This window comes from Canis lupus, chromosome 6 (genome assembly GCF_048164855.1).
Source record: "Canis lupus baileyi chromosome 6, mCanLup2.hap1, whole genome shotgun sequence".
Classification (NCBI taxonomy): Eukaryota; Metazoa; Chordata; class Mammalia; order Carnivora; family Canidae; genus Canis; species Canis lupus.
The window spans coordinates 40,842,256-40,854,466 of NC_132843.1; positions in this window are offsets into that span (position 1 = coordinate 40,842,256).

The window sequence follows — 12,211 nt, forward strand, 5'->3', positions numbered from 1 at the left end:
CAGGCATGTCTTGACAAATACATATGGATTCTATAATAGTATGTTTTGCAGGGGAGGAGGTGCTAGGAGAACAGTGGTAAGCAAGACTCAGTAAGCTTTCATTCTAATGGGGCAGGCAGAAGGACCAACGGGGAGTCGAATATAGAGAGGAAAGTGCTTTGATAGTCCAACAGGAGGGAAATCTAACCCAGTTCTGGAGAAGTAGGAGAGGGTTTTCAGTGGAAAAGTTGAGAAGGCATCATTCTGGGCCTGAGTGATGAGCATGGACAAGGGTGGAAGGCGATCACGATCACCATCATTCTCACCCTCAAGATATCCATGAGTGAATGACCCTTGATTTTTCCATGAATGGAAGACATCAGACAGAGGATGAATTATTAGTGGTCTGTATTGCTCTAATATAATGATATGTTTCTATGCACCTAAATAAAACTGCTTCTTTCTCTAATGAGGGCTTGTATTTGAACATTAATTATATTTCAAACAACGTCCAGGACCTTAGAAGCATAAGAAGATGAAAAAATATACATATATATTTCTTTCAAAGACTTATAAAATGTGGTAAGAGCCACACAGACACACAGCACTGTGGGGACGTAAAGGATGTCAAAGTGGTGTTCAGTCCTTCTTCACCTAGACCTCTGACCTCTGTGCCCTGTCTCAGCTGCCTTCATTTGTCTCAGGAGGGCTGAGACGAGATGAACCTGGATTCAAATCCTGGCTCTGCCTCTTACCAGTCATGTGACCTTGGTCAAGTACTTAGCCTCCTCAGGCTTCAGTGTCAGTACTGATACAAAGGAGGTCAAAAATAATATCCACTTATGGGGGGGTATTGATAGCAACATGTGTATGAATGCAATGATGTGGAAGCTCGTGGCCCAGTGCCCAGAACAATGTAAATATTCAATATCACTACTGCTATTCTAGGTCCATGAACTGGAAAACACTTTATGATTGATAGTTTTCACCGACAAGAGTAGTTTACATAAGTGGAGAAGTCAAATATTACTGAGTGACTAGGGCTTGAGGGGAAGTTGAAGTCCTATTTTCTGTTCTCCTGCTTCTGCCATCAATTTTGTTGAATGAGTGAACTTCAAATAGCAAATAAAATTTTACATTTATGACATAAGATGTCCAAACACACAAGCTATGTTTGCAACCACTGTCTAAAAGCTTAAATATTTTAAACAAATCAGGTGCTATTTTTAATTGCTGTGTTTGAGTCACTGAGATGAATGCCTCAGTTATGAGTACCAAAACTGAGGTTTCATTTCGAAACATCAGCCATGGATTGCATATACCACAATTTACTAGGCAATGGCTTGATTCATCGGGGACGACATTTAGATTTTATATTAAGGGAGGATAATAAAAGTTGTATTCAGTGACTGTGAGGAACTGTGAAAATCCTGATCTTTTTCATATGCTAGAAAAAAGCATCTAAAGCTCTACATTTTAAGAATAAACTTTAAATTTTGGAATAAGTTTAGACTCACAGAAGAGTTGCAAAAGCAGTAGAGAAAGTGCCCACATATCTCTCAGTCTGTTTGAGTTTCCCTGAACATTGTCATCTCACACTATCGTGGTGCATTTGTCAATACTAAGAAACCAGGATTGGTACATTAGTATTAGCTCTACTCTTTATTCAGATTTCACCAATTTCTCCAGTAATATCCCTTTCCTCTTTCAATATCCAATCCAAAATATCACATTACCTTTGTTTACATCTCCTTAAGCTCCTCTGGTCTGTGACAGTTTCTCAGTCTTTCTGAGTTTTTTTGTGACTGTGATGATATTGAGGAATATTGGTCAAATATCTGGTAATATCTTCTATCTGGATTTGTCTGGTGTTTTTCTCATGAAAACATGAGGCTAGGATTATGGGCTTTCAGAAAGAATGCCATAGAAATTGAGTGTACTCCTTGTCACATCCCATCAGGGAATACATGAGGGCAACATGAGTATTACAGATGGTGTTCATCTTGATCACTTCATTTTGTTGGTGTTCACAAGGTTTTCAACATGGAAATACTGTCCATCTGCACTGTTGGTTGTTTGGAGATAAGCCAGTAGGTCCAGTCCCTCTGGCAGGTGGGATGAGGAAGCCATTAAGTTCCAGCTCTGTAAAGAAGACTTGTCTCTTCTCCTTCATTTATTTGTGTGTTCATTCATTCATTCATTCATTCAATAAATCAATCATTTGTTTATACCACCACAGATTCATGTATATTTATTTTGTACTTTGGGTGATAATCCAATGCTACCTTATTTACTTCATTGCTCAAAATGTTTCAGTTTTGACATTGGAGGATCTTTCAGATTAGCTCCTGTGTCCCTTTGAATTGCCCTCATCCTTTTGCTTTTTCTGAGCACTTCTGGACTTTCTGGCACTACAAGATACTCTAGGTTGTCTTGTCATCTCCTGCCCCAGCTCTAGAATCAGCCACTCCTCCAAGGATTCCTGGTCTTTTTCTGAGGAAAATAGCATTTAGAAACTGAGATCTGGGTGCTGGGTATGTTCCTCATTACTGGGGGGAAATTATGCATTTTTAAGTACAAAACAGGGAATCTGTCATCTTGAGTGTACTTTATGAGTGGAAAATTACTGAAAAGATAAATTTGTTATAACTCTTGTTATTGATAGCCTCTCCTCCCAAACCAGCAGGTATGGTTTCTGTAACCATTGTCCCAAGGCTGACTTGCTAGTGATGGAGGATTAAATCCTTAGAATCATCAACTTTGACCCTCAGAGAAAAGGTAGCAAGTCCACTCAGTTACACTTTTGTGGAGGGTAGTGTTATCTGGAAGACTTCTTTCACTTTCCCTACACACAAATAGGGATAGTTCTAATCTCCAATGGCACAAGATGATCCTCTTTGGTATTAGAAAATTTTCCAAGATGATTGCTGGTTCTAAGTGTAGACTCCTCCATATTCATGAACATACAGATCTTTTTGTTCAAAAACTGAGCCAAATGAGGGACATCTGGGTGGCTCAGTCAGTTAAGTGTCCAACTCTTGGTTTTGGCTCGGGTCGTGATCTCAGGGTTGTGAGATCAAGCCCCATATCAGGATCCATGCTCACCTTAGAGTCTGCTTAAGACTCTCCTTCTCCCTCTGCCCCTCCCCCCCACATGCACATGCATGCACATGCTCTTTCTCTCTCTCAAATAAATAAATAAATCTTAAAAAAAAAAAAACAAACCAAAAACTGGGCCAAGTGAGAACTGAATCATAGCTCTTTAGTGCCCTGCATTCCAGACTCATGACAACCCACATATATGTGTTGGAAGATGTGGAACAAATACTGGATTTGCAGCCTAAGGCCTGGCTGTGGGTTTGCTCTGCCACTTGCAAGTCATACAGGTTAAAGTAAATCCCCTTTGCTACTTTGATATTTATTTATTTTTTAATTAACAAAACAATTTTTTTCCTACATTAAAAATTTTTTTAACTTTTAGAAGAATTGCAATAATAATGCAACAAATACCAGTGTGTTCTTTACCTAGATTCATCAATTGTCAATATTTTGATTTTCTTATTTTTTTTCTGAGGGATGGCCAAGACAACACTGTTTTCAGGATATGTAAGAAGCTTGTGTCCACAGGTGGGCTTGTCCACATGTACTATGCTGTGGGATGGAGCCAGCCGTGAGGAGAGAAGGAGGACCCTGCAGGCTTGGGGCCAGTGACCAGAAGCTTACCTTCCTTACACTGCTATGTTCTGTAGGGAATCCTAAGGATCCAAGAATTTTCCATTTGAACCTAGACTACCAGGTCAAAATAAAGCTTTATTTGTCAAGGCAGGAGGATAAAGTTTATTTTATTAGTTTACTAGATTGAGCTGTAACTTTTAAACCTCCAGAAGTATACTGTGAAGGGCTCCATTTGTACCATAGTCCTAGGCCAGATGTGGGCAGGGGGTGGGGAGACGACACTTAACACTTATTAGAAGGGGAAGAGGCATAATGCTTTCCACTGATTTCACTTATATGTAGTGTGAGGATTAGAATGAGTCACCCCAAGATGTGCCAATTTGATGTGCAGATTATTTCTGCACATCAAATTGGCACTGAAAACAGTTAAGGCCCAACAGACTCAGAAAGAAATTTTGACCTCCCACCTTTTACTGCCTAAAAGAATTTGGACAGAGGATCTGCTCCAGGAAGGGAGCTCTCACCATAGATAACTACAGTATAATATGAACTAGGGGTGGCCAACAGAAAGAACTTATCAATGTCTGTTGTGAGAATTCCTCACTGTGTTCCATTGTTGCTGTATGGCCCAGCAGACATATGTTTACTGAACATTTACATTTTTCCATCTTCCTATGCATTGCTTTCCTTCCCTCTGGTCCCAGACTCTTAGTTCTTAGTTCAGAATGACATAAATACCTCATTTCCCCAACATCTTTGGAGTCTCATGTTTATGTGGATTCCCGAATACAGATGTAATTAAATTTTAAATTTTATTTTCTCCTGTTAATCTGTATCATGTCAGTTTAATTCTTAGACCAGTCAGAAGAGTTTTGAACGGTAGGTAAGAATTTTCCTCTCCAAGAGTGGAAAACAACTTTTTTTTTTTTAATTACTACTTCACCTCCATTGGCTAAAATATTTTGAAAAAATATCAGCAAAATAAAAATTGTTTTAAACTAATTTTTAGTTCAGTTTTTTTTCAAACCTGGCAATTCATTGGAAGTCTTTATATTAAAAAAATTTTAAATGTAGATACCTATGTTGTACCCCTAAAAGTAGTATAACATTATGTATCAACTATACTCAAATTGAATGAATGAATAAATAAACAAATAAAATAAAAAATAAAATTTAGATACTTGTAGGGGTTGAAGACAGGCTACCCCAAGGTGAGCAACTCTAGCATGAAGGCAATTGAGGCCCTGTGGGCTCAAGAGAAACTTTTGTCCCTCCCTTAACCACACAGAAGAATCTAATTTGGGGATCTTTCCCAGAATAAAGGTTATTAGCAGAGATGAATTTTATCTGAGTGGCCCATCTGTATGGCAGGGCAAACATCTAATTACCAAACACCTGCTCTTCTCTGCCCTGTGAACTACATTCCTTCCCTCTGAAGTCCCAGGCCCCTGCCCCCTTCTCCTTAGTTTTCAATGACATATAGACCTCATTTTGCCCAACAGCCTTGGAATTTCCAGGTCTCTGTGGGTTCCTTACATACAAACTTAAATTTGATCTCCTCCTGTTAATCTGTCTCATGTCAACTGGACCTTTGGTCCAGCAAGAAGGACCATGAAGGGGAGAGGAATTATTGCTCTCTCACAGTACCAAAATAAGATCACCCATCCACTAGTAAACAACATTAAACTATGCCTTTGGCTTCCAAATTTCATCTGTGACTACCCATTTTTAGCTGGAACTGCACATCACAGAAACCTCAACAGAGAGAAAGCTTTAGAGAAGTGTAAATTTAAACTCTGGCTTAATTGCTTTTCATCAATTGGCACCCCAGGCATCTGTTTTAATCTGACTCAGCTTATTTTAAGGGGTGTGAATTCAAAGCCTTGGGATGCTGGCAGGCAGTGTGGAGTAAAGAAAGTGAGCTGTGAGAAAAATCAACTGCCAGAATGCAACAAAAGTTTAATTATTTTTACTGAACTATTGGATATGTGTGCCACATAATATAAATGCGGGAAGTTGGAGATTATATTCTAAATTCAAATTTGCAAAAAACAAGTCGGAATGTAGATGTAATTAAACTATTAATTTTTCTTTCATTGTTCATTATGTTTAAATTGGAAACTGGAAACCTGACGTCTTCTCTTCTGCATCAAGAAATCTGTACCAGAATTGACATTTCATAGTGTATATGCAATGTGGAATTCAATTTTATCACAATCTTTAGTGTTATTATTTTATTGCTTTATGAGTTTACAAGCACTCCTGATCAGAGGTAGAAAGTTTGCACAGGGGTTCTTGTATTTAGGAGAGCTGCTGCTGGGGTACATACAGTTCTGGCATTCCCCCCACTGCCATATTTGTTGTTTGGTGTGATATCGACAATGATTATAGACACTGAGAAAGGCCAACTTAACCATGCTGGTTTATTTTCAGATATTCATTTTCCACGTTCACTTTTCGGTTCCACGACTCGGGATTATGCAGTGCAATCCACACTTTTATTTCTTGAAACTGATTTCAACGACTAGAATCCCTAATTTGGGCCAATTCCTAATGAGCACTTCTCGGAGAAATGGCTAGTGCTTCAATGGATTGTATCACCCAGTGAAAGGGCCATGTATTCAATCTAATCTCTGGTTGGGAGCCGAGGCCAGACTGCTCCTCGGATGACAGGAGCAAGTTATTTTTTTCTATTCCCTTTGATGCCTTGTGACAAGCAAGACTCTTAAGCTTCATGATTCTTATCACTTCATGGTGCTCAGGGCATGAGCACCATGCTCTGCCTCTTACTCTCCGGTAATGAGCTGATCTCTTTGATCTTAGGTACATGTGTAGTTCATGGTTTTAATTACTGAGTTTAAGATGTGTTCTATAACTTTTTAGTGCAGACTGATTTCTAGTAAATGATGTAATGAGGGATTTAAGTTCCCTATTATTGCAAAACATTGCCAACTTGAGCTTAAATTTCTCTTTTCTTTCTTTCTTTCTTTCTTTCTTTCTTTCTTTCTTTCTTTCTTTCTTTCTTCTTTCTTTCTTTCTTTCTTTCTTTCTTTCTTTCTTTCTTTCTTCTTCTTCTTCTTCTTTCTTTCTTTCTTTCTTTCTTTCTTTCTTTCTTTCTGTCTTTCTTTCTTTCTTGTTTCCTTCTTTTTGAGGGAGAGAGAGACAGAGAGAGTAAGCATGAGGGGTAGGGGGCAGAGGGAGAGGAGAATCCTAAGCAGGGTCCACATCCAGTGGGAACATGAAATGAGGCTCAATATCATGATCCTGAGATCATGATCTGAGCTGAAATCAAGACTGAGCCACCCAGGTTCTCCTGAGCTTAAATTTCTAGTGAGTCAGTGTTAGTGGTGAACACTACAGGGACATATCTACATTCTGTTTACTAAATTTGTCTAGACTATATTCAACTTTTCATGACTTAGGGAAGACCACAAATTCTTCCCTTCTCTGCATGAATGACTTTATAATGTGACTTTGTAGCTCTTCTCATAAAGAGGAAATCTCTTTCTGTATGTCATGAATATAGTCTGGCCTTGTGACTTGTTTTGGCCAATAGAAGGGGCAGGAGCACTGCTGTGCAAGTTCTGGGTGTTTTTCTCAAGAGGCTTTGCATGCATCTGCCTTCAATGTTAGGCAGACAATAACTGCCATGTGACCAAGCCTGGACTAGCTTGCAGAGGATAAAAGACCATGGGAGAGGACTCCATTATCCCAGCCATGCAAGTGAGGCCATCACAAAGCAGGCAGCCCAAAGCCATTCTTCTGCTAACAACAGAAACACATAAAAGAGTCCTGACAAATCAGGCCAGCACTGCCTAGGTGGTAAGAACCGTGTAGCTGAATCCAACTCATGCTGCCAAACTGCAGAACAGTAAGATAAATGACTGGCTGTTGACTTAAGCCATTAAGTTTTAGGGTGGTTTGTTACATAGAATTAGTACCTGATATGATTTACTCAGTATACTGTTGACACCATGACCAAAGTCTCATCTTAATTCTTAATGATACTGAAATGAATATAGTTACTCCAAGTGGTATTGTTTATACTTATAATCTTATAAGTTGCCATAGAAAAATGTCATGGATTAATTAAAATTTTCATAGACTTAGCCTTTCAGTTCTAAGCGATATTTTCTACTTCCTGAAGATCAGCCAATGCTTGATTCTCTTTAGGAAACAATATATTTTTTGCCCTTAATAAGACATTCTTTTACAGATTTGCCCTCTATGAAAGTGTTTGTGCTTGGAAAACCTTCTATTAAACACATAGCTGAATTTTCTAGTGGTAACATTTAATTTAGGAACATGAAAAAGAAACTCCATTTAAAGTTCAGTTCTGGGGATCCCTGAGTGGCTCAGGAGTTTAGCGCCCGCCTTCGGCGCAGGGTGTGATCCTGGAGTCCCAGGACTGAGTCCTGCATTGGGCTCCCTGCAGGGAGCCTGCTTCTCCTTCTGCCTGTGTCTCTGCCTCTCTCTCTCTCTCTCTGTCTCTCATGAATAAATAAATAAAATCTTAAAAAAAGTTCTGTTCTGTTTTTTAGTTCATTAAGTTCTTTAGCATGCATCTTTCTTGAGCCTGCTATAATTCTTACTATAATTAATTTCATAATAGTATCTTTATTTGTATTTAATTGACAAAGGGACACCTTATTTGCATACTTATTTAGAACTATTTTTTACTTTTCACAAAGAAAGTATCTCTTTTTTCTTGAAACTATAAGTTTTCTTTCTATCTTGTTTTCCCACTTTTGGTAGAGATGTGGGTAAAAGTCACTCTTTTCTTAAATCTACTATAAATAAAATATTTGGGTATTTGAGAGAACACATGGCAGCTTGTCATCTCGCTTCAGATTCAAGGAGATGACAGGGGGGCAGCCCCGGTGGCACAGTGGTTTAACGCTGCCTGCAGCCCGGGCCGTGATCCTGGGGACCCGAGATCAAGTCCCATGTTGGGCTCTCTGTGTGGAGCCTGCTTTTCCCTCTGCCTGTGCCTCTGCTTCTCTCTGTATACGTCTCTCATGCATAAATAAATAAAATCTTAAAAAAAAAAAAAAAAAGAGATGACAGGGGCTGGTGGAGACTATAGTCAGGTGGAGAATATACACATTGCATTTGAAAGGAGCCAGATATTCAACCACAGTATCATTACCAAGTCTGAAGATCTGACATAATCTGATTTTCTAAATTTTTAAGAGAAGCTCCAAATACAGATTTCTATGTGAAATATCCTGATTTCCTAACTTCAACTAATTTAAGCTATCCTTTAAAGACCATGTGAGTCAACAATGTGTACCAAATGAACATGTGTGCAGCAAGCTTTTTATACTTCCCCTAGGGTCAACACATAGTACTGAGCAAAGTGCTCTAAACACAGACCAGATAACTGAATGCACGAGTAGATGACGGAAGAGTATTCTTCAAAGGGGCACAAAATAGAGAAGGACAATGCTTTCACTACCCTGCCCTTGCTTCTGCTTCAGGATGTGGTGGAGTAAGTTGGGGAAGAAAAGAGGAGACAGGAGTGGCAGGAGGCCAATGAGGAGGCTTTCTGAAGGAGACTTGGTCTCAAGAAGAAAGAAAAGAAGCTCCCTGTCCTGTAGCTCCTTGTGCTAAATATGGTAAGCCACTCTTCTCTTTCACAGAGAAGCTCTTTCTTATGGAGCTTGATAGTTATGAACTCCTTCCGTGGTAAGCCCTCTTGCATCCTCTTTTGGTTATGGAACAGCTTATGGTTGGGAAAAAAGTCAGTTACACCAAAGAGATGAAGAATAATAAACTATTTTTCAAAGCAGATCTCTGCTTAGTGATCTTCTCCCTTTCCATCCATCCAGTGACTTCTGAATACAAGGCTCTTGTGAGCCCATGAAGATACTTCTTAGGTTCAGGGAGTTGGGGGATTTCTTAAACTGGTCTCCTCATCTAATTCTTGGCAATCAGATGGAGTTCCTACCTTGAAGAACTCCAGAATTTAAAAAGAAGGGGGGGAATATCACCATATGTGTTGAGCAAGAGCTATAATGGGGTCATTGTTGGCTTGTAGAAGTTAATGATTTCTTAAGAAGAAATAAGAGGAAATTGACTCTCCTGTATTGGGGTGAGTCATACCACCAAGTATATTGATTTTATAAAGATCACAAAACGTATCTAGTAAAAAAATCTCCCATTTCAGAGTAGAAAGTAGAGTCAAGAAAATATTTGAACTGGTTAATGAGATAAATCTGTAATTGGAACATACAGAATCTAGAACTTCTCAGACTCAAGTTCTTTAATTTCCAAGTTTTCCTGGAAGGAAAAGGACTGAGTGTGTGGAGGCTGTGTGCTTGTCAAGGCTTAGGGGTAGCGTGCTAGGGCAGGCAGGCTGTGGACAGATCATCACAGTTACCTGTAGGGCTGGGACTAGCTCGACCTTGGTGCTTTCATGCAGATGTCCAGGGATAGAGATGGGAATACACATGGTACCATTGACTTGGAAAATCTTGATGCTCTGAAACTGGTGTCAGAGTTGTGGTAAGGAGAGTCCCATGAGGTCAGGATGAAGAAATTTTAAAAGTGGAAGTTCAAAGAATCTTATCCCCAAGAGCATTCTCTGAAATTTAAGAAGGGAAGTAAGGTTGTGTGAGTCAGTCAGATCCTCAGATGATCAAGCTACTGTCTTCAGCAGATTCTTGTTATTTATTTATCTGATGTCTTGAGTACCACACACGCTTTCCATTAGTTCTTTGATTTCCCTTTAGACGAACTCACCTGAAGCACGAGCTCAGTGGGGAGAGGGTAGCCTCTCATTTTAAAAGCCCAAGGAAGAAGACTCTTCATCCCCCATTGTCTGAGCTACCTTCGGGTGGCCTTGCAACCTGGGTTCAGCCAGTCAGACATCTTCCTTGAAACTTTGCTGGTGGCACAGGGCTGTGGAGCCAAGACCATGGATGGGGCAGTGTGTGGGTCATGTTTCTATAGCAGGACACTTGCCGTGGCTCCTAACACTCGGGCTTCCAGCTCCCATTTGTTCCCACTCATTTTTAAGTCTTGTTTTCCCATTTTCTGAGTCCTTGGTATACTTTCAGTAAAGCATCCCCCTTTTGAAAAGAGAGCCAGAGTTGTTCTGTTGCTAAACCAAGAGTCCTGACTGAAATACTGTCTGAAAAAAAAAAATGAAATACTGTCTGAAGACTGGATGAGCATAGATGAATGCACCCAGGATCCTATGTATGTGCCTGGATTTGGACACCCAGGATGGAGAATATAGTGGTAGCAACACAAATAAGATTCACTGGAGACCTCCTGTGAGTTGCTTTTAAAATGTCTAAAAGAGACATTACTTCCCATCATAAAAATGGTAGCAATGATCCAATATTAAATCTGCCATTGATGATATGCCTTCTTTGCAACAGGCATTTCTTAGAAGATCTTGTTCAGGCTTCCAATAACCCTACTAGACAGGGTGTTTGCTCCCACTTGCAGGTAAGATGCCGGAGCCTAGGAGAGGATGACAAGTTCCCAAGGTCAGACAACATGCATGATGATCAGCACTCGTGCCCAGCCCAAATCTTGTTTTTTGTTCTGTTGTGTCACCTGTCTTCCAAAAAACAGAATGGGATAAAGACTATTCCTAAATATGCCCTGAGAACCAATGTTGTTATTCTGGAGTCTGCACTGATCTTTCCTATCCATGTATCAAGCAGATATTCTCACACCTTCATCTCATTTTTAGATCTTACAGGTTTGTAACTTACTCATGGGTGCCAAGCAGGATCACCAGCTCCGAAGCACAGAGGACATGCTGCTCTTGTTCCAAACATATCCTCTTTTTTTGTTGTACTAGATAGTTCTTTGTGCTTTGTATCAGTCAGGGTTCTCCAGAGTAAAGAGGTTTATTATGAGGGATATTTTCATTCAAATATGGGAGCATAACCCATACTACATACTACTTTGTATGGAGAAGTGCCACAGTCTACCATCTGCAAGCTGGGGACCCAGGGAAGCCCCTGGTGGAGTTCTAGTCCAAATTCACAGGTCTGAGAACCACAGGAGCCAATGGTGTGAGTCCAGGTCCAAGTCCGAGGCCTAAGAACCCGGAGTGAGGGTGTGCCTCCTCAAGCCCTTTCTTCACTCTCTTGTTTTGTTCTGTCCTCAGCAAAGTGGACGGTGCCTGCCCACATTGGTGAGGGCTACCTTCTCTACCCAGCCTACAGATTCCAATGCTGATGTCTTCAGAGATACCATCTAAACACGCTTGGAGTTAATGTTGTCCCAGCTATCTGGGCACCCCTGAGCCCAGTCATGTTGACATGTAAAATTCACCATCACATGTCTCGATTTCACCCCAGGTACTTTCATCAGATTTTCCTTCCTTCAATTTTTTTTTCCATCTTGCCTGCCAATGATATGGGTCACATTGTTCCTCTTTTTTAGGATTTATTTTCCCCTGCTTTTAATTCAGAATTGCATGTCTTGTCTCTTTGCCTAAACATGTTTCTGAAAACATTTCAAGGATTTTCATTTTTCCTGCAATCCAGGAAGCTAATGATGGTATATGGTGGGAAGTGGGCTGAAGGGGAGG